Source organism: Callorhinus ursinus, unplaced genomic scaffold (assembly GCF_003265705.2).
Source record: "Callorhinus ursinus isolate GAN/ISIS: 27379988/994484 unplaced genomic scaffold, GSC_fseal_2.0 scaffold31, whole genome shotgun sequence".
Lineage (NCBI taxonomy): Eukaryota > Metazoa > Chordata > Mammalia > Carnivora > Otariidae > Callorhinus > Callorhinus ursinus.
In genome coordinates, this window is record NW_027397093.1 from 2790966 (window position 1) to 2818431 (window position 27466).

The following is a 27466-nucleotide window of genomic DNA, read 5'->3' on the forward strand; positions in this document are numbered from 1 at the left end:
CTTCAAGATTGAGTCTCTTTTGCCTTAAAAGGAGTGTGCACACAAGTCACCATTTTGTCTGTCTTCACTCACATGAGTAATCCTATCCCATAGAATTTCTTATTATGGCACTATCTATAGAACTTCCTGTGATAATGGAAATGTTCTGTATCTGCCCTATCCAAAACTGTAGACACTAGCCATACGAGGCTATCGAACATTTAAGAATGTGGCTAGGGTGACGAAGGAGCTGAACTTTTACTTTTATTTAATTTTAACTCATTTAAATTTAAATAGCTCTACGTACACAGCTAGTGGCTACTATAATGGAAAGCACAGTCTTATACACAAACATAAAAGCTAAATATTTATCCTTCTCTCCTCTGTCTTTTCAAATTCTTGACCAGTTATTATTCAGAGGAAAAAAACCTCTTATTTATTTTCGTTCTGGTTATGAATCACAAAATGTGCCTGTGGAAGATAGATACAGCTTGAAAAATAGATAAATCACACCTGTCAGAATGGCTAAAATCAACAACACAAGGAACAACAGGTGTTGGTGAGGATGTGAAGAAAAGGGAACACTCATGGACTGTTGGTGGGAATGCAAACTGGGGCAGTCACTGTGGAAAACAGTATGGAGGTTTCTCAGAAAGTTAAAAATAGAACCACCTTATAATCCAACAATCACACTATGGGGTATTTACCCAAAGAATACAAGAACACTAATTCAAAGGGATACATGCATCCCCATGTTTATAGCAGCATTATTTATAATAGCCAAGATATGAAAGCAGCCCGTGTCCATCAATAGATGAATGGATAAAGAAGATGTAGCACATACAGGCACTGGGTGGCTCAGTAGGTTGAATGTCCCAACTCTTGGTTTCAGCTGAGGTCATGGTCTCAGGGTCCTGGGATCAAGCCCCACGTCGGGCTCTATGCTAAGCATGGAGTCTGCTTGTCCCTCTCCCTCCCCCCACTTGCACTTGCTCTCTCTCTCTAAAATAAATAAATAAAATCTTAAAAAGTAAAAAAACAGAAGATGTAACATATACCTACAATGGAGTATTATTCAGCCATAAAAAATGAAATCTTGCCATTTGCATTGACATGGATGGAGCGAGAGTATAATGCTAAGTGAAATAAGTCAGAGAAGACAAATACAATATTATTTCCACTCATATATAGAACTCAAGAAACAAAACAAACAAGCAAAGGGGAAAAAATAAGAAAGAGAGAGCAAATCAACAGACTCTGAATTATAGAAAACAAACTGATGGTTACTAGAGAGGAGGGGCGTGGGGGGATGGGTTAAATAGGTGATGAGGAATAAGGAGGGCACTTGTCCTGATGAGCACTGAATGATGCATGGAATTGCTGAATCATATATTGTACACCTGAAAATAGTATCACACTGTATATTAACTAACTGGAATTCAAATAAAAACTTAAAAAAATAAAATAATGAATAAATAAATAAAATATTTTGTCCAGCATGCTTATTTATTATTAGAAGGAAGGTTGGCTGGAATGTCCTAGCTCATGAGAACCAGAAATGGAGTCTCCTCTTAAACCTTTTAGAAAACTGAAAACTTTCCACACACACAAACTTATTACTCTCTCCATATGAAAAATATAAAATGGACATTAAAAAAATAGATAAACCAGATAAAAATAACTTCTTAGCAAGAAAAATATTTTGAAGTGAAATTAGATGTAATAAATAAAAGTGCTATTAACCTCTATACCTTTGAAAATGCCACCCTGTCATACAGTGTACTTCAATAAACCAGAATTTTAGAACTGGGAAATTACAGCTTGTACAGGAAATTGAGTCCAGAAAAGTTAAGAGATTTGCCATTCAGAGTTTGCTGACCACAAAGCCAACCTTTCTGACACTGGATGGGCCCAGCAATTCTTTCTGAATTCACTCAACAACCACTTAAGCAAATTACTAGATCCAAAGAATAATAAGAAACCCTGCTCCCATTCTTTCCACGTGTCCACCTATCTCCTTAATGCTCCTCTAATAAAGCTTGATTTTCTTCACATATCAATTAAAAGAATAATTTCAATTTTATTTTCTACATTTAATTACTAATATACAGTGGTATCATTTTCTATTATTTTTGGTTGGCAAATATAAAATAATGTCTTTATGAGAAAAAAAGCTTTCCAAGTTTGGACAATATTAAATAATTCAATTCTAAAGACATTTTTCTGTAAAATCAAGGTATGGATTTATTTTTAAGTTTGCTCTTAAATATGCTACTTTTAGCATATTAAGTAACCTTTTCTCAAAAATAACTGTCTAAACTCTAGTTATAATTACTACTTATTAGTTTTGATTAAAAATAATATTAAAATATTACCCTATTTCAGGACAATAGGAATTACAGTATTGGTACAGAATATTCAAATAATATACGAGCAGTACCTTCAACAAATAATTTAGACAGCAAAAAAATGCCCTAAATAATCCCCTGGTCATTCAGTGTACCTCAAGTCTCTAACCCAATTTGAAGTCACCATGAAAAATTCAAATGTTTTTTAATCTCAAGGAAACAAATTTTGCTCCTTAGTTTAACTTTAGTAATTTTAGCTGCTAAGGTCAAAGGGGTTAACAGTGTGATAAGGCCACAAAACAAGCAATCTTAGACTACACTAAAAGAAACACACTATCTAAATCAGAAGAGTTAATGCCGAGAGGAGTTAATGCCAACTATTGAAGGCTCACTTACCTCTAGCTGGAATGACACTAATAGTTCTTAGCATTACATTTTCCCCTTATTAAACTAACTATAAACTAGTCAGTTGGCTATAATAACTAGATACGATTTAACATTTTACTTTTTAAATTATTTTAAAGTATTTCCCATATTACTATAGTTACACTTATTATTTCAATCGCTATATTACATTAAGATAATATGCTTAAATCATTTAACCACAAATTACTAGACCAAAGATTAAGAACATCTTTATTCTTCAATATACCACACTTTTAGAGTCACCCTGACAAAATGGTTATGTTCAGAGGGGGTAAAAGTGAAGAACCATGTTACATAATGTAAAGCATTTACAAATGTTTTAGCCTAACCAATAGAATATATGATTGTTACTATCAAATAGTTTAAGATGTCAGAGAGGGACAGAACTAGGATCAATGGATAAAAATAACAGAAAGGCAGTTTTCAGCTCAAAGTAAAGAAAACCTTTTAAACTATCAGAATTATTCAACAAGGTTATGCACTACCACATAAAACACTAAGCTGGACATCTGAAAACGTTCAAAAACAAGCTGAATAATCACCTGCCAGAGAAAGTGCAGACTCTTACACTGGATGGGCAGTAGGACCAGATAATCTCTCATGTTTCCTTTCACTAAGCATATTCAAATATTTAATCTCCTGCCATGATCCCAGCAATGTGCTAGCTGCTAAATATACAAAAGAAGACAAAATAGACATGGCCTCTACGGTTTTTGCAATTACGGTCTAGTGTAGGAGACAGAGAAAAAGAGAAAGAAAAAGAACAACAACAAAAAAAAAACAGGCAAAAAATAACTACAAATCATAAGTCCTGTTGAAGGAAAACAACAAAATGCTATAGGAGAAAAATGGGCATCAAGGAAGCATCTCAGAGGAAAAAGATTGAAGTTATAACCTAGAGAAAGAAGAGCTAGCTAGACTCTAGTGCTCTAGCCCAGTGGAAAGCCATTGAAGGTTATGAGGAGAGTGACATGATCTGATTTTCATTTCTAAAAAATCATTCTGGCTGCTTTGTGGCAAATGAATTGGAAGGGAGAAAACACAGAAGCAGGGAAAGTAGTTAAAAAGCTAGGAAGGGGGGGCGCCTCGGTGGCTCAGTCAGTTAAGTGTCTGCCTTCGGCTCAGGGTATGATCCCAGGGTCCTGGGATCAAGCCCTATGTCGGGCTCCCTGCTCTGCCGGGAGCCTGCTTCTCCCTCTCCTCCCCACCTGTGCTCTCTCTCACTATCTCTGCCTCTGTCTCTCTTAAATAAATAAAATCTTTAAAAAAAAAAAAAAAAGCTAGGTAGGAAGGAGCCCAGATGAGAAATGATGATGGTCTGGGCAGGTTGAAGTGGACGGATGGAAAGGAGTGAAAGAGCTGAAGATGCAGGCAGGGGTAAACAGAAGCTATAGCATTTGGTTGACAGATTAAATGCATGGGATGAGGAAAAAGGGAAAGAGAGAAATCAAGGATGACACTCAGGTTTCTGAGTGCCTGAATAATCAAATGGTGCTGCCATTTTCTGAAATGGAAAGAATGGGGGAGAGACAGATTTGGAGTAAAAGGGGAATCCAACTTCAAGTTTCTATGAGTTTCTTTAGACCCTTAATAAAAACTATCTATCAAAAAAATCTCATTCTTCATTTTCTGCTCTTTAAAATCCAGTCTGGGGGTGCCTGGGTGGCTCAGTCGTTAAGCGTCTGCCTTCGGCTCCGGTCATGATCCCACGGTTCTGGGATAGAGCCCCATGTCAGGCTCCCTGCTCGGCAGGAAGCCTGCTTCTCCCTCTTCCACTCCCCCTGCTTGTGTTCCCTCTCTCTGTCAAATAAATAAAATCTTTTAAAAAATAAATAAAAAATAAAAATAAAATAAAAGCCAGTCTGTTTAAGGGGAGAAATGCTATAAAGGAGACTTGGTCAGTGAAAATTAAAAAAAAAAATTGGAATACAAATGGTAGATTATTGTATTGGTGTTAAATTTAGCAAACCCATAACTGCATAGTGGTTAGACTTTTTTTTTAATCCCTATTCTTAGGAAATACATGTGGATGTATTTAGGAGTAAAGTGTCATAATATATGCAACTTACTCTCAAATGCTCGTGGTGTGTGTGTGTATGCATGGATGTGTGTACAAAAGACCATATGTATGTATACACACATATATGTACATGCATATGTACATGCGTGTATACGGAAGAGAGGAAATGATAAACAGCATAAAATTTTGACAATAGGTGAATGTGGATTAAGACTATGTGAATATTCTTTGTACTATTTTCATTCTTGCAACTTTCCTCTGAGTATGAAATTATTTCCAAATTTAAAAAAAAGTTAGGCAGTCAATACTACACTTACCTTATTCATGCTAACTAATTCTAATTCTTTTCAATCCATCTCATATGTATTTCCCCCCAACCAGCCATCTTGTCTTTTCCATTACCAAGAGTGGTGTCTCCATCAGGGAGATAAGAAGCATACACAATAGCTCCACAAAGAGAGCACGACAAGAAGTGAGGGCTATAACAGGCTTCTTGCAATTTGCAATTTCCCATGACATACAATATCTATACCTCTGCTCTCTGGAATGTACTAAGTCCTATGGCCTGATCTATATCAGGCTGCTAGATGACAGCTCTTAGGTTTTGTATTTTCACTTCTCATGTAATAAATAGCAATAAGGCTCACTATAGAATCAGCATGTTCATGTGACTCCTGCCTAGATTAAGTGCTCCTCCTGTATGCTCCCATACATCTCTGGGTATAGCAATTGTCATCCTATTTTATTTTTAAAATCATATCTACATGTGTTCTACTTTCTCTACTAGACTGGGAGCTCCTTGAGAACAAGGACCATAATATATTTGGGTTTTTTTTCAATTCCTAAAGAGTATCATAATATGTAGAAAAAAAAATTCAATGAAAGCTAATGAGTGAAGAAATGAAAGTTACTGAAAAATCTAAATATGTATGACTGCAGCTTTACTAGAAGGTATTCCATTTCTTCCCCTTGGACGTAGCAGTATATAGAAAGAGTCTTACTCTAATTCCATAGCAACGGAGACATAATATCTAAGTGTTGCTGATAAAGAACTCAAAATGCCAGTAACACTATGCACAATCCCCAAGTATTGTTCACTTCAACAACACAGATAATTATAATTTTATAAAATACGATTAATAAAAAGTAAAAGGGTATTGTAGGCTGATGCCTAAGTATCAACCACATCTTAAAATCAAAGTACATTTATATTTAACCTATACTTGCTACTGGTCAATCAATGCAAGGAACACTTCAGTGACAAGAAAATACATGTCATAATATTCTAGGCAGAACTTTGTTCTTTATTATCAAAGAGTCTTTAAGTAAAATTATGTAAGGTAAGAATATTCAACTTTAGTAAAACAAATTAAAAACTAATCATTTTACTGTGAAAGGCAGCATTTTTTAAATGCTACAATTAATCTTGCCAAAGAATATATGATTAAATGAGAATATACATTAAGTACTCCAAAAACAAAATTATAAAGCAGATATGCATCCTTAAGCAAAATGACTATATGTTAACATTTTCAAAATGTCCCAACTATCAAATGCTACAATACCAAATGCTTAAAAGATACTTCTGAACTTGTAAAATTAACAAAACTTAGTTAAGTCCCTAGTAGGGCCTGACCTTCTTTTAGCACTTAGAAAGGACAGAACCCAGAGATTCAAATCCAAACATAATTCAAATCTCCTTCCAGTCCCTTGGACCTTAGCTCTTCCTCTGTTTCAAGCCTAGTACTGCTTTTAGCTCTATGTGTGGTTTATTATCATGTCTCTCCTGCACTCATGAGAGCTTCCTGCTATTTGGTACATTATCCCTGTGTGCTGCCCGAGTTACTGCTCTGGACTCATCTTGAGTTGCCCAAATACTCCAGCCCCATCTGGAGAACAGTAGGCAGCCCAGCTCAGCCATTAGATCCCTGGCAATGGTGAGCATGTACCTCTAACCATCCTCTTCCACCTTCTCCTATTAATGAAAGAAAGAATACAATGTCTCCTACCCAGCTGGGTACTTTGTCTACATCCTTGCTGTCTACTTTTCTAGTTCCCTCTAGATTTTCCCAACTCATAGACTATAATGCACATGTCAGTTTTTTTTGGGGGGGGGAGGAGGGTGGACAGAGGGAGCAGGAGAGGGAGAGAGAGAATCCCAAGCAAGCTCCACACCCAGCACAGAGCCCAAAGCAGGGCTCAACCTCACAACCCCAAGACCATGACCTGAGCCGAGATCAAGAGTTAAACACTTAACATGTGTCACATGTCCCACACGTCAATTTTTAATAATTCTCAAATCCATCCTGTGTTCTCCAACACCACTTAATCTAGACTCTTATCATCTCTAGCCAGTATTCTAGCATAAGTTTCCTTAATTCCCTACCTTTGGCTTCCTCCCCTTAATCCACCCTTTATACTTTTCCCAGACTTAATATTCAAAATTATAAACCTGATCATGTCACTCTTCAATTTAAAATCCTTCAATGGCTCTCAAAAAAAAATGCCTTTCAACAGTACAAACAACAGCAGCTGGTACCTACCGAGCACTTGTGTACGAGGTACCTATTACCTCATTTAAATCTCACAACAATCCTACAACATGGGTAATTTTATTATTCTGACTTTGTAGATTTAAGGAAATTGCAACATGGAGAAATCACAAAATCTGTCCCCAGACACACAGATAGTAAGCAAGAACAGCTAAGACTCCAAACATGGCTTTGGTATTCCTTTGCAGCTGTTCTCTCTGACCACTACCCAACAAACCCTGCCTTCCACTTCATGCCAAACTACCCAAGACCCAGTCTCACACTATGACTATGATCTTTCAGGACTCCTTACCAGAGTACACACTACTCCCTTGCTCAAAATGCCACTCTGGTCTACCCTGAGAACTCTCTCTGAAGCCTTTTTCCTTTCTTTCCTCTGCAGAGGAACTCCGAGGCAGAACAGCATAAGCCAAAATGATACACACACCCCATTCACAACTTCAAAATGCTACAATACAGAATGCTCAAATAGATTTTCCAAGATAACTTCCAAGTGAGGATCTAGTGCCAGCCTCATAAACCCGAAATTCACTGGAAAATTAATAAAGATCAACAATATAGCAACACCAAAAGCTAATAAAAATACACTTAATAGCTTGGCAAAATATTCACAATATATAAAATTCAATTATTTTGAAATATATGCTAACTCAATTCAGAATATAAGGGACTCAAGTATGTTATCTAAAATTTAAATTAAAAAAAGAACATAAAGGACTCAGGTTTTAAAGTACTTTCTTCTGCAAATCTGACTTTTTAAAATGTTACAAGCAAGACAAATTCTATCTAAAATCTATTAGCAAACCAAGAAAAAATTCAAAAAACTAAAGAGCTCTTCTTTGACTATATCTGAATTCAGAAAATAATGATTCAATACTAAAGGGCTTGTGCTTATGAAATATATTAGATGACATATAGGTAGTTAGTATGGTACCATATCTGTAGCATCAGCACATTAGGCCAGTATCTTCCAGGAACATGCAAGAATGGTATCAGGAGTCTCTCCTGGGTATTAACTGATGGTTAAACAACATCTCTTCAAAGTACTACTCAAATATATTAGCTTATAATTCCCCACCCTAAAGCTCTCAGTTTTGTCTATTCACAGTCTCAAGATCCTTCTGTAGTTAACTGCTCTTTAACTGGCATTTGGACACGAGGCACCAAGTGTTATTTTCAAACTTACAATTTCTTTTCTAGTTCATTAAGAAAATGCCCTATAAGATCATTTCTGGCACTTGTCCCAGCCATACCTCTGTCTCCCTATATCTTTCCTTGCTTTTTCCCTTTAATCCTTAGAAAAAATATTCTTAATCCTTAAGCAAATTTCTTGTACAAAGCATAAATTATTTCTTAACAATACCATTTTATAGAGATATTACGAAATTGACCTTTAATGGATACACAAAGATTAATCCATGGTTCAGGTGCTATTCTAGGGTAGCAGATCCAAAATTATTTTGCCTTTGGCATTCCTCCAGAATACAATCAACATGCATTTCTTACACAATATCCAGGATCAGGCAGAAAACTTACTTTAAAGGGACTTTTTACAATGGTCTACTCAGGATAATAGAGCTTGGCCCAAGGAAACAGTAAAGGGAATGGAGAGGGAACAACTCCAACAATAGGACATTGCAGCTAATGGAAAATGAGGGATAGGAGACCAGAAATCAGGATGATTCCCAGGTTTATAATTTGAGTAACTGAGTGATTGGCAGCAACATTAACCAAGATAGGAAAATGAGGTGAATACACGAGTCTGTAGGAAAACACGTACTTCATTTTTGATGTTTTTAAGTTTCAGGTTTTCTGCTAGACAATCAGGTGGGTATTCTAAGTAGCTCACCTAAGGACTGGAGTGCTCAAGAGGAAAACAGGGCTGAAGAAATGAATACAAAGGAGATAATGAAAAACGACACGTGTTCCAAGAAAGCATGACAGAATGAAGATAAATAGGTCAGACTGAAAACCCTGGGAAACACGAGCATTTAGGGATGGGGTCGGTAAAGACAGCTGAGAAAGAATAAGTAAGAAGGAGAAACAGGAATGATGTCATGAAGGCAGAGAGGGTGTTACGAACATTGGCATGATCATCTAAAAGGCTCACACTAGATTTAACAACAGGAACTAAATCCAAGTACAGACATAATTTCAGTAAATACAAGAATCATGAGTAACAACACTGTTGGGATGGCAGAATGGCTCAAACAAGGCAAAAAAGGAAAAGTATGAAGTGTGTTTGGAACAGAATGTAGAAGAGTTTTGCTGGAATGGAGAGTTCATGCAGCAGAAGAAAAGAAAGGAAGTCTGGGCCAAAGCCTTTGCATTCCAGATTGTATTCTATTTTGGATTTTATTCCACGAGCAGGAAGAAGAAAGACTGGTAGCTTCTCTTTTTCCTTTCAAAGACAATGAATTGATCTGATGACAGCATTCATGATGAACTGGAATGACAGGAGAGTTAAGGCAAGACAAACTATTAAGCAGTCTTAAAATTATCTAGGGCCTGACAGAGGTTGGTAGCAGCCAAAGTAAGAATTAAGGAGTACATAAAAGAGAGCTATTCTCTACTCTCGAGGTGCCCTAAATATTCCACTCTTACTATATTACTATACTCATCATGTATGACAATTTGTGGACTGAGACCTTCTCTTATTCAGCCTTTCATCACAAGTGCTAACAAATCAGGAACAAGAGAAGTGGCCAAAAAATGTGTGTTGAATTAGAATAGAACTCAATAACGGTAAGATACAGAAGTGAGACTTAAAAATGCTAGACAGAAACTTAAGTAACTTACAAGATGGTGCTACAGAAAATACTAATGTAAAAGTCAAGATCAAGTTTAGAAACAGTTTATGTTTAGGGTAGAGAGGGTGAGTAAAGATAATCAAAGAGAAAAAACTGAAACCACAAAGGAAAACTATTCAGATATTCAGACAAAAAAAAAAAAGATTTGTGATACACAATGGAATCAACAAATCTCATTATTTGCTCAGAAGAACAAATATTTAATAAAATATTAACTTCCTAATACATTTTGTATGGGGCTCTCTTTAAGAATGCTATCTGGGTGGCTCAGTTGGTTAAGCGTCTGCCTTCAGCTCAGGTCATGATCCCAGGGTCCTGGGATTGAGCCTCACATTGGGCTCCCTCCAGGGAGCCCGCTTCGCTCTCTTCCTCTGCCTCTCCCCCAGCTTGTGCGCTCTCTCTCTCAAATAAATAAATAAATAAATAAAATCTTAAAAAAAAAGAATTGCTCATTTGTATAATCTTTACAAATTAAATTGATGTAAAAAGCACAACCAAATGGGTCAATCAAAACTGGGTCAGTGTTGAATAACCATCTGCTTTACTCAATCATTCATTCAACAAAAATTTACTGAGTGACTGTAAATTTGGTGTTGAGGCAAGGGAGACCAGCCATGACAGCAAACAGAGTAAAATACAGCAAATACTATAACAAAATAACTGCAAAATGTTACAGAAATACAGGTAACAAAGAGTACCATGGAGGATGGGTAGAGGAGGCGTGGTAAAAATATGCCTAGAAGCTTTCCTAGAAGAGGAGACTTTTATTTGGGTTTTTAAAAAGATGAACTGATTTATTAGCAAAGTAGCTAAAAAGTTGGATAGCATTCTGGAAAAAGGAATATTATGTGCAAAAGCATAGAGATGTCAAAGAGTTTCTCATCTTCATGGAACCATGACAGAAGATAAGGGCCACATCAAATGGAGGACTTTTCTGTACACAGACAGCAAATCTGACCATTATCCTGTGATAAGAAACATCAGATATGCATTAGAACCCAGTAAGGAGCACTGCAAATCCCCTAAAGCAGATTGCAGGTGTAGGCAAGAGGTGGGCAAGAAGCAAAAAAAAAGGTGTCTGACTTCCGAAGACAACAGAAAGCCACAAAAGATTTTTAAGCAACAATAAGACCTTATCAGATCTGTGTTTCAGAAATTCAAAAGTCAGTAGTATGGATAAGTGGCTAAGGGATGAAAATCAAACCAATGAAGAAGATTAAAAAGCAATTGCAGTAATGCTTCAGCACTAAATATTGACAACTACTTACTCAAACATAAATGAACCACAGAAGGAGGCATATAAAGTAACGTAACTGTAATATGGGCTTTCAACATAAGTTTCTGAACTCATCTCAAACATCAATTCAGGAATCAGAAGCAATTACAGAAAAAGTGTGGTCAGGTACATTAGAAAAAAAAAAAGGAAAAAGAATGGCCATCAAATCTTTCTCTTAAAAATACTTCACTTACACTTTATGAAGTTTTTTTTAATTAAATATTTTTTTTCCTTTTTTAAAAAGATACTTCACAGTGAAACTACCATATCAGACAGAGATTACCAAAACAGAATTTAGAACCACAGGCCAAGCACTCTGCAAAACTGCTGAGAACGATAAACAGGGAGAAGTTACCAGACAAAAATAGGTTAGCAAAACAAAACAAACAAAAAAACACAATCTTTGTTACTCACATATAAAAACTAGTTTTGAACTGATAAAAATTTGCCAAATTGGGGGTAGAAGGTATTCTTTAACACCTCTCCCCACTAGCCACTGTCTTAATTTGAAAGAAATAAGTCAATACATAAGGACATATATATGACAATGATGGACCCTGGGTTCTCAGACTAGGATTAAATTAATTTCATTTATTTTTCAAAGAAACAGCTCCTTCAATTTTCTTCTCTCTCTACTGGATCATTACATCAGCTATAAATATTTTTCTATTTATTCAAATATACTAGAAAAGCACCCATCTTTAAAAAAATAACAATTCCTTGACTCCACATCCCCTCTAGCTATCGCCGTTTTTCTCATCTTCAGTTTATAGCAAACTCCTTGAAAGAATTAGTTGTCTCCATCCTCTCCTACAGTTCTCTCTTAAACCCCCTCCAATAAAGTTTTCATCACCACTAATCCACCAGGAACTTGTTACAGTCACTAATGATTTTCATATTGCTAAATCTAGCAATCTGGTCATATCCTAGTCTTGGATCTAATAACATCTGACACAGCTATTCACTCACTCCCTCCTTCTTAAAACATTTACTTGGCTTCAGGGATACCATTCACTCTTTTTTTTTTTTTTTAATAATTTTTTATTGTTATGTTAGTCACCATACATTACATCATTAGTTTTTGATGTAGTGTTCCATGATTCAGTTTGTGCATAACACCCACTGCTCCACGCAGAACGTGCCCTCTTTAATACCCATCACCAGGCTAACCCATCCCACCACCCTCCTCCCCTCTAGAACCCTCAGTTTGTTTTTCAGAGTCCATCGTATCTCATGGTTCGTCTCCCCCTCCGACTTACTCCCCTTCATTCTTCCCCTCCTGCTATCTTCTTCTTCTTTTTTTTTTCTTAACATATATTGCATTATTTGTACCATTCACTCTTAATTCTCCTCCTTCATGGAGTGCTTCTTACTCTTACTCTCTCAGCTCTAGCTCTTCCTTTCCCTCTCTCTTTCCCTGTCAACATTACAGGACCCTAAGGCAAAATCTTTGGGCTTATTCAGCCACACTTCCTTTCTAGATTATCCTAATCAGTTCCCAGGGTATTAAACACTATCTCTATGTCAATGACTGGAAATAAGTATCTCCAGCCCAGACCTCTGGCCTGAACTGCAGACTCATGTATACCTGTTGTCTGGAAAGTATCTCCACTTGAACTGCTAATTTATCATGTCCAAAATTAAACTCATTATTTCCCACCTGCTTCTCCTGAAGTCTTCCTCATCTTGATAAATGGCCATTCCATTCTTCCACTTGTTCAGGACAAAACTGACAAATGGCCACATCCAATCCACCATCAGATTCTGTTGGCTTTGCTTTCAAAATGTATATAGATTATGAGCACTTCTCCCAATCCCTGCCTAAAATCACTTTCATCTCCCACCATGAATTGCTGCTGGAGCCTCCTGAATGATCTCATTATACCTAGCCTCAGATATTCTCTACAAAACTGTTGAGAGGTCTATTTAAAACAAGTCAAAACCTTTCAGTGCTTCCCACCTTCAGAGTAAAAGCTAATGTCCCACTGGCCTACAAGGCCATATATGATCTATCATATACCCCTCTTCCAGTACTGCCTATGCGCCCCCACCTCATCTTCCACTAATCATTCCCCTCAATGCCTCCACTGACCTACTTGAGACTCCTCAAACAAAACAAGCATGCTTCAGCTACAAGATATTTGCACGCCTTTCATCTTCCTCAAACACTCTCCCTTAATACCTGCACAGATTAAATCACAATCTCACTTCTTCCATATAACTGCTCAAATATCATTCATCATTGCAGCCTTCTCTACCGTCTTATATAACACAGCAGCATCCTCCTTGCATCCTCTCTGCCTTATTGCTTTTTCTCCACAGCACTGTATTAATTGACATATTACATATATACTTCTCTATTTTCTGTATCTTGTCATTGGAATTAAAGTTCCACAGGGCAAAAAATATGTTTTCTTCACTGCTCTATTCTTAGCAAGGGCTTAGTGGGTATTTCTTGAATGGATGGATGGCATGAATCAGGAAAATCTAGACTCAGGATCTGGTCTCAAAGCCTGGGTTGAGGGAATTTATACAGCAGAACTTCTCAAGGCCTGGGAAAATGCTGACTGCCAAAAGCAACCATGAAATGAAGAAAATAAACCTGAGAAAATTTTTAAAAATAAAAATAAAAGGAAAAAGAAGAAGAAAAAAATGGCCATCTCTGCCTCCCCACTCCCTGGATATGTTTCCTATAACCTGGCCTACAAACTCAGACCAAAACATCACCAGACCCATTCTACACTTAAATAGCTGTTACAAATAGTTCCTGCCTTTCTAAAGTATGATTGTCAGAGAAAACTGTAATTGCCAACCCCAACACTGCCTGCCAAGACATAATGGTCAGAGAAAGCTCTCAAATTTCCCCAAAGCACTCAGGCTGCAACCAAATATCATTAATATGATGACAACAAAATTCAAAGTACCTTCTGGTGTCTGCCTAAGTTAGCTGTGCCTAGTGTATTCTCTAGGGGCTCTGTCATCAAGATTATGGTATCTTGGTATGGGGGGAGGGGTGCATTTGAGGAAGCTAGGGGGAGGACAGTGAGAAAGGCAGAGAAGAGGGAGAGGGGGAGGGAGGGAGGGGAAGGAGAGAGAAGTGGAGGGGGGAGAGAGAGAGAGAGAGAGAGAGAATAAATGGGAATTAATTCAAAGAAATAGGGCCTAAATTTATTTAAGTAGATTGCCAGGGAATGAAAAGCATCTACTAAGCTATAAGACATCACATTACAGAAGGACCAAAACCCTGAGACATTCACATTCCTCAGCTAAAAAGCTGTCTTGCATCTCCCATTCCCACACACAGAACTGAAGATATGGGGTAGGGGGCCATGACAAATTGGACAGTTGGGAGCAGTGACTGGGGTGAAGAGTGTGGTAACAACTACAGAAAAGAAGGAAAGAGAAAAGTAATACCCATTTTTTTTTCTCTTTTTCCCCTTCCTATTGTACTTACCAAGTACAGAAACCAGATAGATGAAAACCGGGAAGAAGGCATAGAGTGAAGAATGAGGATGCTCTGAAGCAAATAACAGCAGAAGAAATCAAGCACAAATTCCTTTTCTAAGTGGCTCTTTGAAAACCAGTCATATGAAGTAAGTTAGGAACTGACCAAGGAAATTTAAAACAAGCCCCCACACCTTAGATAACTACAGAACTGTACAAAGAGAACAGAGATTCTTAACTATTTGGAATGATGGTCCTGGGGCATTTTTAAGATCAACAATCCTCAAAGATGACCCAATTATATTCAAACTGATCAACATGGAAAAGTAAACAGGTGAAAAAACTTCAGCTTTCATGGATCCAGTCTTTAAGAATCCTCTGGCTCCTCAAGGTTCTAAATCTCAAAACAACCAATCAGAAGTCTTGAAAGTCAGAGAAGTAACTGGGGGAACATTCAAAAGCAATCAACTCAGCAGAGAAGAGCTGAAAACTCACAGATTACACCTAACATACTCTGATTTGTCAACTCACTTAAAAAGGAAGGAGAGTTCTGAGTGGTTGCTCTCCATAGGCTGAGTCACATCCCAGCATCAGCACAGTAGCAAGTGTGTCAGAAGCTAAAAGAAGCAGGAAACCACAGGATGCTCTGAGAAAGGTATGGGAGGAAAAAGTCAGTAACAAAGTAAAGACAACTTAGCCGTACATAACTGCTGGTCAGCAGCATATCACTGCTAGGACACAACAACTAGAATTGTTTGTAGCCTAAAGTGGCATTCTGTATTTGCGTTTGTGCTAATACTTCCCTCTCCTTAACACTCCTCCCCAGTCTGGCACTGATGGCTCTCCCCGCTCCCCCTCACAGCTGCCACTTTTTAGATCTCCTCCCCTCCAGGCACTACTTGATTTAGGTGATTTGGTGTTTCCCACCCCCAATTCAGTCTTCTGCCCTCTTCCTGTATTAGCTCATCCTGTATTAGATCATGCCTTCTACTCAGTCCCTGTCTTTGAAAAGCACATAATCCAGTGGGGCAGGTAGATGCGTCACTAGATTAGGTACAATACATCACAGTCAGTGCCATGAAAGAAATATAACCAAGTGCTAGAAGCAGATATTTATCTGTCATTACCCTACTCCATATCTTTCAAATCAACACTCCAGCTTCCCACTCTCTTGTAAATCAGTTACTCAGTCCTGTATCTTTCCATAATATCCCCTGATCTCCAAATTCACTTTGCATTTCAGGCTTCATTTCTCATATGACCTATTCAACTACTTCCTATCAGAAACACAATTCAATATACTTCCACACTGCCACATCAGCCAACTCCCTAAATGACATACCCTATCATCCCCTTGCTTTGAAACATCTAATATCTTTCCAATGCCTACAAGATAAAGTTCAAATCCTTAGCACAGAAAATAAGATAATACAGTTCTCAAACAGAGCCTTTTAAAAGTAGGCAGATGGAGTTCCAGTTCCACTGTTCATTAGCTGTGTTACCTTTGCCAGGTCACTTTACCTCTCTAAGTTTCCTCATTTACAAAGTGAGGGTATAAAAACAACCTACTCATGGTTGTTAGGAGAATTAAGTAAGCAACTCCATGCCAAGTACCCGCACAGTATCCAGCATTCAGCTAATGTTAACTACTACCCTGGGATATCTCATCTGTCTAGAATGTCTCACTCATCAAAGGAAGCAGATAACCAAAGTTTTACTCTCATATACTTTAGAATGATTAACAATAAGAGTTAAATCAGAAATGACCTTCTCGTTAACAACGAACCAACAAAAACTTCAATTAACCAAAATATGCTTTCCTGAAATTTTCGTTTGTCAAAATTTACTATAATTTATTTAAAAACAAGTATCCATTTATTAAAAAAAATAACTAGATTACTTATGTTTTGTTTTCTATTCAAGTTCAGGAAGGAAAAAAACAGCTGCTTACCAATAGAAACTCAGATATCTCTAAGAATGTGATTCTCTATAGTATAAAATCCACATAAACTAAATTCAATCTCAATTGCATATATAATTTTCTAAAGATATATACATATAACAAAACAAACTCTAGAAGCTTAAGAAAATAAAAGTGTATATCAGACAGATGGTGGAGTGACATTCATTCTTAGACCTCACAATCAAAAAGATGAAATCACAAAAATTTTTTGTAAGTCAGTGATTTAAATAATTTTAAGAACTGCCAAGTCCACAATAATAACAACAGATCAGATACATATTTTAAGAGGTTCATATATTTATAATGTTAAGTGTTAATGAAAATTGGTAAAAAGGTTCCAATAAATTTATGGGCAAAAGACAATTCATACAAAGGAGAAGGTAAAACTAGAAAAATACTGCATTTGCTTTTCTATTGTGGATAGTGATGTTAGACAGTAGATGCCCTTACACCTATTTTTAAAAAACAAACTTTTTTTAAAAATTTTTATTTATATTTGAGAGAGAAAGAGATAGAGAGAGCATGAGCAGGAGGGAGAGGGAGAAGCAGGCTCACCACTGAGCAACGAGCCCAATGTGGGGCTCAATCCCCAAACCCTGGGATCATGACCTGAGCCAAAGGCAAATGCTTAACTGACTGAGCCACCCAGCCACCCCTAAAAAACAAATTTTAAAAACAAAAACCTATGAAAGTAAGCATCTGCCTTCGGCTCAGGTCATGATCCCAGGGCCCTGGGATCAAGCTGCATCTGGGTCCCTGCTCAGCGGGAAGCCTGCTTCTCCCTCTCCCACTCTCCCTGCTTGTGTTCCCTCTCTCACTATGTCTCTCTCTGTCAAATAAATAAATAAAATCTTAAAAAAAAAATTATGATGAAACTGGTCAACCAAACTGCAGGAGGCAGCGTAAATCAATAAAAAAAAAATTTCAGAAATAAATTCGGCAATATTTTTCAAAAGTGACAAAAACCTTCATACCCTTTGACCTTGAAATTCCCCCTCCTGGGTCTTTAGCCTAAAGTAAAGAAGCAAAACATCACAGCTATATGATAACTGCATTACTTGCAAAACAAGAAACAACTCAGATGTCCAACTATTAAAAATAAGTAACTCAGTTCACTGTAACATGTATAATTTAAGTGTACAAAAATTATAGCAAAAACATTAAATATGAAAACAAATATTAAACATTATATTTATGCTTTGATTATAGTATAAAATAGTATAGTATAAAATCACATATATACGGTAAGAATTAAATGAGAAGAAAAACTAAACGTTTATTTTTTTTTCTTATGTGCTATTGATCAGGCCCACTACAGTAAGTACACATTTCAAAACTGGCTTTTCGGAGGCATAAAGCCACAACTGTCCATTTTTTTCCCCAAAAAAACCTATCACAGAGGAGTAATCAGATAGGCTCTTCTCACATACAGACTAGCCATACATGTAATTTTAGCCATGCTACTAACCATCTGTAACCTTATTATATTAAAATCTCATTTTACCATCAAAACGTAACTGTATATGGAATCTCCATATGGTGAGCAGAAGCCACTTGTTATGGGGCATCTGGAAAGACGGCCCCAAGCACTGAGGTTAAAAACTATCCAGCCAATGGAGTAGTGAAGGTCAGGTTTCTCCTCTATCCCCAAATGAATAATCATGTTTCTCATCACTCAAGGGCTCTAAGTTCCTAAGAATGGCAGCTAAGCATTCATAGAGGGAGAAAATACAAGCTGATTTGTTCTCCCTCTGAAAATTGGCAGCTTCCTCATTTTCCCCACAAGCACCATGAAGTAGTGAAAAATACACAAGCATGAGGTCAGGAGATGTGGGGTACGACTGACTCTAAGCAACCTCAAACAAGGCACTTACCTTTCGAGCTTTAGTTGTTTAATGGGTAAAATTTTTACAGCTGAACCAAATAATGTACTAATTCCTTCAAATGCAACATTCTATTTATAGACCCCCTTTACTAATACATGTCTATGACTTTCAAAACCTTCCACTCAGATTTCAGAACGATTATTAAGACTTAGAATTAGGAAAATGGGAGCAAACATAAAATACAGATAGTCAAAATTGTATCCCAGGTCTGTCCCTTTCTACCTGCATGACCTTGGGCAATTTACTTTGCCTCAAAATGAAGTCCTAAAATCAACGAAGCTGCAATCCTTACTGGCCATGCTTTTTTTAATCTTGCATCATAAAATGTATTGGTTTTTCACTGTCATAACTGGGATTTCATTCCCAACCAACAACAATTTTGACTGTGTTCTTGGAAATTTAAAAGTACCTTGCACATCCATATTTTCCATGTTTTCTGATATTGAAAGAGATAGTTAACAAAGTTTGCCTATCTTCAATCTATATTCAGGATTAAGAGCATTTCTCAAAAACGTATTCAATAAACAGTTGAGTACCTGACTACATAACAGTATATGCTAGAGTTGCAAAGGTCCTTCCCTGAAGAAACCCAAAAGTCTAATGGAGACAGACATATAAACAAATCATTACTAACTGACAAATGCTAAATGCAGAATATATGATGTGCTATATTGGATCAGTCAAGACAAGGGGGATAAGATGTCTGGACCATTTTCACAGTTGATATTTTCAGTAGGTCTTGAAGAGCAAATTGTTTATTAGGTAGAGAAGAATTCTCAACAGAGGGAACAATGTAAAACCACAAAGGAAGATGTCATCTTCAGAGAACTCTTATGTAGTCTTTGTATGGAAAGGCAGGCAAAATGGTAGAAATGAAATCAGAAACACAAGTTATCAGAAATTGTGAAGGACTTCGACTTTTATCAAACACAGATTATGGAGTCACTAACGGACTCAATAACTATACTGAGTCATGGATGGAAGCAAAGTCCCCTTCTTCTAGCATACAGTCAAAGGAGTTGAGTCAAAGCAACAAACAAAAAAAAATGCAGGTCTCAATATGGAAATAGAGAATAAATGGTTGGTTGTTGCTGTTTTTCAAATGGAGAGTTCCTGCCCTTAGGATGGCTTCTAGCAGTTTCTTACTACAGCATATTAATACCACACTGAAGTGAAAGAGTATGAATTATGGCTAAAGGATTCAAGAAAGTGTGTATTTTTACCTAAAGATTCTTTGAAGTCAATGTTGTTGAGAACACTAAAGAAAACAATGAAATAATACTTAGCTTAAAAAATCACAAGAGGCAAACAGTAATAATGTCTGAGAAGACTGACTTCAGGTAAACATTCAGGAATGTTTAAATACTTGTCATATATTGATTGCAGATAAGACATGTTTTGTGCAGAAGGGTATCTTAAATTCCTTTTGGTTAAAGAAGAGCTGCCACCACTAAAATCTTTAGCCTAAAAGATGATGGTTTTTTTTTAACTGGCAAAATTAATGCTCAGAAAAAAAGGAGAAAAGGAATGCCTTCTCAAATGACTACTCTGAAAAGACTAAAATTCAATTTTTATCTCACCAATGGGAGCAAAACATCCACATTTCAATCTGGGACCACGAAGAGTCCCTGAATCAGTAATTTCCACACTGCTAAGGCCTAGTCTTGGAACTGCAAGCCTAACTGGCTGGGTAGCCTACAAAGATGAATTTGCAATTATTGAAATTCAAATTCAAGCTTAGCCACCGACGACTACCTCAAAGGAATCATTCTTCCTTTTACTATGATAAAAAAAAAAAACCTAGGAGCATAAAAAACAAATACATGTATAAAAACAGCAGATGTCAAAAGGAGAGAGAAGCACCATCTGAACCTGTGACAACGGTGTGGTCCACCAAAGTTTGATCTCAGGATGTGTTTTAGGGTGTGTCTTTGTTTTGGCCCAGTAATTAAAAAAAAAAAAAAACAAAAACCGTCACTGGGGCACCAGGGTACTTTCCCCTGTCAACCCTCACAAGCATCCTGGCCCTGAAATCCCTGGTAACTTGGCCTCGCCCTGATTCCTCCTGAGAGAAAGGCACAGCCCCAGCGCCCGAGGCCCCCGGCGCGCCTGTCACAGCCCGGGGGCGGGGGGCGTCCGGCCTCCAGGCTCCACGCTCGCCCCTCCTTAGGCGGCTCGCGGGGAGCTCAAGAAGGTGCCGGGAGGGCGGGAGGCCGGAGAGCGTCACTGCCTCACCCCAGGTGCCTGGGCCCGGGACCTGCCGCGCCCCCAGCCCTGGACAGTCGCGAACGCCCGCCCCGCCCCGACTCCGGCCCCGGCCCTCTCCCGACCCCGACTCTCACCGTGAGGAGGTCACGCTGCCTCCTCCGCTGCGGCCCGACTGCGGGCCGCCCAGTGACCCACGGGTCCAAGGACTGCAGGTGAGGCGAGGGACTGCCCGTCACATCCCCGCCGGCATCGCCGCGGAATCCGCAGCAGCCAGCATCGCGCCCGCGGCCTGAGGGAGCGCCTGACTCCAGAGACACCGCGCCCCCTCCCTGGGCCTGCGCCCGCCCTGGACTCCGCCCTCCAGGGCCCGCGCACCGCGCGCGCGCAACCCCGCCCCCGGGACCCCCGTGCGCAGGCGCAAACCCCACGGGGCCAGGCTCCGCCTTCAGACCCGCCCCCACCGCCTGACTCTAGCCTCAGCCCACCTCTGGCCCCGCCCCCACCCGCGCCGGCCTTTCCCAGGCTCCGCCCCTACCTAGGGACCCGCCCCCCCTCCCCTCCCCGACCTTGCCTCTCTGCCCCCTGACTCAGGTGTCTGCTAGGCTGGACCCGTGACGCCCGCACCGCGTCGGACCTCAGCTTTAGCCGGCACCTTGAACTAATAACATTTGCTGCTTGACCGCGGTCAAACTTGTCAACTCCACCTCCTGACCCCGAGAAGTTGATAGTCTGAGCTTCAGGACTGACGTGGGCTCCTCTCCCACCTTTTCAGTGTTGTGAGCATCTCCAGTATTTGTGTCCATCCCTGTTCCCTGCCCTCCCTTGCTCTGGGCCATGCCTGAACCATACACCCAACCCACCACACCAAAACACGGGGTCTTGCTGAGGCTGAGGGGAAGGAAGAGGCACCCCCAAGTGCTGAGATTTGCAGCATCTTCCATGGCACCATCAATCTGAGTTCCCATTGCCAGGAATCTGTTCCTACTTCCCGTTGGAACTTCCATCACCCACAAGCCTTCTTCCATTCCTTTCTAGTGCTCTTACCCTGGAGGTCTCCGAGGTCTGGCTGAGTGTTAAAGCCTGCAAGCTGCATGTGGCAAATAGACTAGCTGCTCACTGAAATCCTTGTGGGCCACACTTATCAACAGCTCAACTGCAATAAATAACATTTAAGGAGAATTCTATTGTTTATTGATTGTTCTTAAAAGTATAGTATACATATTTAGGGGAAAACCATAAATATATATCTCTTAAGTATCTTAAAGCTCTGTAACTCCTTTCCTCTCTGCTTTTTCTCAGGTTAGGACTGTCCAATATTTTAAATAGCTTTGGATTTTTTCCTCCAGACTTTGACATTATAATTGGTCTTATACAGTATAAGTTTTCTTATAATTATATGTTTACCACTTTTCCTTACTATTTATCGCATTTCATATTTGTTCAGGGATCATACTCCATTTTCTTGAGGTATATCCTTTAAAAGTTATTTTAGGTGAAGGTCATTAATAGTAAATTCTGTTATTTTTTTAGTATGAAATATTTTAGTTTATTTCATTCTTGAATTTAACATTAAGCTGGGGGTAAAGTTTAGTGTGAGAATCTTCTCTCTTAAACCTTTGGTGATATTATTCTACTGTATTCTAACTTTCACTGTTGATAATATTTTATTGATTTCTTATTATCTGGGGGTAAACTGTCTATACACTCTGGATGTTTTAAGATAGCTTTGATTTTAACATTCTGTAGTTTTATTATTATGTGGTTTTCAATGGATTTCATCTTATTTATATTGTGCAGTGTTTATTGTGCTTCCTGAAACTATAAATTGAAGTCTATCATCATTTCTGGGTAAAAAGAGAGATTTACTTATTTATTTATTCATTTTTAAAGATTTTATTTATTTGAGAGAGGGCATGAGCACTAGCATGAGCAGGGGGAGGGGCAGAGGGAGAGGCAGACTCCCCACTGAACAAGTAGCCTGACGCAGGGCTAGATCCCAGGACCCTGAGTTCATGACTGGAGCTGAAGGTAGACGCTTAACTGACTGAGCCACCCAGGTGCCCCAAGAGAGTATTTTTTTAAAGTCCATCCTTTCCTCACAGATTCTGTTGTAATTTAATGTTTGGGTCCAAGAGCAAATGGTGAAGAAAGAATTCTTGAGATGTTTTTGGTGCAAAAAGGTGGTTTTTATTAAAGCACAGGACAAGACCCCTGGGCAGAAAAAGCTGCATTATAAGTCTGAGGAATGACTGATTATATAGGATTTCTTATTCTATGGAGGGGGAAGATGATGTTAGGGCTCCAGGAAATTGAATCTATAGGTTCCTGGAGGTCTGGCTATGATTAAGATTGTGTTTTTCTTGTAAATCATTAAGACAGTGATGAACTGATAGAATTTCATGTCCTACATGACTGTGATCTTTATCATTTCACCATTTGTTTTTCCTTTCTTTGTTCTTGGGCAGTCATAAGTGCCTGAGGAATGTCACACATATCCCACTGCCACCTTGGGGGTGGGGGGATGTATGTAGAGTGTCAGTTTGCCTATTGCCATTATCTTGCCTTTTGTTATCTTATTTTCCCCCCTGAACAATTTTGACCCTTAAATCTTTAAGACTGTTGAAGGTGGAAGGTCTCATCTTCTGTAGCTTCTTTCTGCTGAACAGGGGCAAAGAGATGTCCCTACCTATGGGTCAACATCAGTCAGGGCATGTATAGGGGAGTTATGAAAGGTGGAGGCGGCTGAGTCCAATGTGGACAGCAAAGAAGTATCTCTGTGGGTGGTAAGGCCATCTCTCTATGTGAAGTTATTATAGCGACGGAGTCTCAGCACCAAACAGAGAAACTTTGAAAAAGGCAATATATTAAAATTAAAATGGCTATAAGGATGAGAAGTCCAACAAAGAGACCCTTAATAGTCAACCACAGTCCTTCCCCAAACCAGGAACTTAACCAATTATTGAAAGAGAGGGAAGGATTTTGTAGAGCCTTAAGTTGGGTATTCATATCTTTTAGTAGTCCTGTGACATTTTTGTGATGATCTGGGATGTATACAAAGCACTCTGTTTTAATAATGACACATGTACCTCCTTATGCCACGGTTAGGACATCTAAAGCCATTCTATTTTGTAGAACCACTTTGTGCATTTGTGTGACTTTAGTAACAAGTAAGGAGATGCTGTCTTATGAATCACTGAGTGCCTTCATGGTGTACTTATTGAGGGCTTAGATATGCCAAATTGTGCTTTCTAATCCTACAGATGGAACAACAATGGATACTAAATGGTCATACCATTGAAAAACAGATCATGTTCATCTGTGTTTTAAATTGGGAAGATTATGGGGCACCTGGGTGGCACAGTCATTAAGCATCTGACTTCAGCTCAGGTCAGGATCCCAGGGTCCTGGGATCGAGCCCCGCACCGGGCTCCCTGCTCCGCGGGAAGCCTGCTTCTCCCTCTCCCACTCCCCCTGCTTGTGTTCCCTCTCTCGCTATGTCTCTCTCTCCGTGTCAAATAAATAAAATCTTTAAAAAAAAGAAAATTAGGAAGATTAGGGGTGCCTGGGTGACTCAGTCAATTAAGTGCCTTTGGCTCTGGTTATGATCCCAGGGTTCTGGATCAAGACCCCATCGGGCTCCTTGCTCAGCGGGGAGCCTGCTTTTCCCTCTCCTTCTGTCTGCCACTCCCCCTGCTTGCACTCTCTCTCTCTCTCTGTCAAATAAATAAATAAATAAAATCTTAAAAATAAATAAATAAATTGGGAAGATTAGCTGGGGTAGTGATGGTTTTGATAATGTGCACATGAATCCAGGTAAAACCTAAGGTGCAATGGCCTATCCACCCTGGAGGAAGCCAGGGCCATAGGTTAGTTCCACATAACCATTGGGTTCCATTTGGAGCTAGCCATCCAATTCCAGGTCGCCTTATCCAATCAGTAGCAAACCAGTCAGTAGTCTGGAGCGCAATGATCAGAGAACATGTTTCCAATGATAGTCATCCTGAATGTCGGGTGTTATTTTGGGGTATAAAGATTTTTCCCTCATGATTAATAACCCAGTCCTATGCATTTTTTTAATATCCTTGTTCCTGGGCTATGTGAATTTCTTGGTCTGAATAGACTGAAGTTAGGGACTTTATTGGAATCAAGACTGGTATGACTTAATATTTATTTTGAGCTGCCTGCTTGGCTGCATCATCTGCCAAATTGTTGCCTTTAGATTCTAAGGTCATATCCTTTTGATATCCTCAGAGGTGAATCATGGCTACCTCCTTAGGTAGGTGTACAGATTTAAGAAGCGTAATTATTTCAGGCACATATTTGGAGAGTTATGGCTTGATAATAATTCCCCTTCCTTCCAAATTGCCCCATGGGGATGTAGCACCAGGAAGTATATTTGGAGTCAGTATAAATATTAATTTTTAGAACTTTTGCCAACTGAAGAGCACAGGTAAGTGCTATTAATTCAGCCTTTTCAGAAGAAGTGTTTATTGGAGGCGTTGTGCCTCAATGGTCTTAGTTAAACTAACTATAGCATATTCAGCTTTTCTTTCTCCCTATTCATGAAGCTACTGGCATCTGCACCTGTGGGTTGTAAACCAGTTGTCATATACATTTTCAGTAGGAAATCTTTCAAATCTGGTCTGCTGGAAGAAACAAGATCAATAATCTCTAAGCAGTCATGTTCTAGTCATAAAAGTATGATGGTCAGGTACAGGCATAAGGATAGCTGGGTTAAAGTTTGACAGGTTTTAAATATTATTTTAGGTGTGTCTAAAAGCGTCACCTGGTATTTAGTAAGTCAGCCTCCCATTATCCATTGGTGGCCTTTGGTCTCTAAGACACTTTAGACCTGATGTGGAGTCATCAATGTTAAGGATTGCCCCATAGTAAGTTTTGAAGCTGCTTCTACCAGGAGAGCTGTTGCAGCCACTGCTCAAAGACAAGCTTGCCACTCTTCTGCTACATTGTCAAGCGACTATGAAAAATAGCCCACCAGTCTTGTTTCACTTCCTAATTTCTGGGTAAGAGCTCCCAGAGCTTGTCTGTTTTTCTGTTACACGTAAAATGAAAGGTTTTTCTAAATTTGGTAAAGCCAAAGCTGGGGCTGATGAAAGCTTAGCTCTGAATGTTTGAAAGGCTGTCTGCTGGGCTTTAGTCCAGAGTAAAGTTTCTTCATCAGGGTCTTTAATTGAATCATACAATAGTCTGGCTAAGAGCCCAAATCCAAGGCAGCAAAAACCTGCATGCTTAGGAAAGTACGGAGTTGTTTTTTCATAACTGGGGGTCCAAGATCTAATAGAGCCTTTTTTCTGTCAGTAGACAAGGTCCAATGACCTGGTGTTAGTTCATATTCCAAATATTGTACTTTCTATTTAGACATTTGCGCCTTCTTAGGGGAGAAGTGACACCCTCTGTCTGCCAAGAAATTAAGTAGAGTTACAGAATTACTATCAGATGTTTCTTTTGTGGGACTACAGATTAAAATATCATCCACATATTAACCGATAGTCCCTTGAGAAAGGGAGATAGCATGGGGGTCTTTACTAAGGGCATCCCTGAATAGGTGAGGACTATCTCTAAATCTCTGCAGCAAGACTGTCCAAGTTAATTGAGGAGACTGTGAGCTTAAAAGTGAGGTCCATTCAAAAGCAAGTAGCTGTGTTTCTTCACTTAGAGGAATGCAAAAGAAGGTGCCTTTTATTTTCTTTTTTAAGATTTTATTTATTTATTTGGCAGAGAGAGAGAGAGCACAAGCAGGGGGAGTGGGAGAGAGAAAAGCAGACTTCCCACAGAGCAGAGAGCCTGATGTGGGGCTCGATCCCAGGACCCTGGGATCATGACCTGAGCTGAAGGCAAGATGCTTAACCGACTGAGCCACCCAGGCGCCCCATTTTTTTAAATTTTTTAATTTTTATTTTGTTATGTTAATCACCCTACATTACATCATTAGTTTTTGATGTAGTGTTCCATGATTCATTGTTTGCATATAACACCCAGTGCTCCATGCAGAACGTGCCCTCTTTAATACCCATCACCAGGCTAACCCATCCCCCCACCCCCCTCCCCTCTAGAACCCTCAGTTTGTTTCTCAGAGTCCATCATCACTCATGGTTCGTCTCCCCCTCCAACTCCCCCCCCTTCATTTTTTCAAGAAGGTGTCTTTTAAATCAAGTACTATAAACCAGTTGGCATCACCGGGGCCCTGCATGAGGTTGTATATAGATTTGGCGCTATTGGATTAGTACTATAAACCAGTTGCCATCACCGGGGCCCTGCGTGAGGTTGTATATAGATTTGGCACTATTGGATGAGTAGGCACAACAGCTTCATTTATAGCTCTTATATCTTGTACCATTTGATAGTCCCCATTTGACTTTTTTGCTGGTAAGATTGGAGTGTTATAAGGAGATTGACAAGGTTTTAAAATACCACGTTTGAGAAACTTATCAATAAGTGATTGTAACCCAGCTTTTGCCTCAGGTTTTAAGGGGTATTGTTTTTATGAGGTATAGTGGTTGAGTCCTTTGAGGTCATTTTAACTGGTTGGGCTT

The 27466-nt window shown here is 39.0% G+C and overlaps 1 protein-coding gene across 5 annotated transcripts in view; it reads right to left on the bottom strand.

Annotated features, from left to right (window-relative positions):
* The window catches only part of CCSER2 (coiled-coil serine rich protein 2), a 185886-nt gene extending 164618 nt beyond the window's left edge, over positions 1–21268 (bottom strand). For 4 of the 5 annotated variants that reach the window (XM_073878722.1, XM_025880620.2, XM_073878724.1 and 1 more), the window contains exon 1: positions 21047–21268. The gene's annotated coding sequence lies outside the window, so the exon portion shown is untranslated. The remainder of the gene's footprint in view (positions 1–21046) is intronic. The other variant, XM_025880619.2, reaches the window with a different exon arrangement.
* Positions 21269–27466: the final 6198 nt, after the last annotated feature.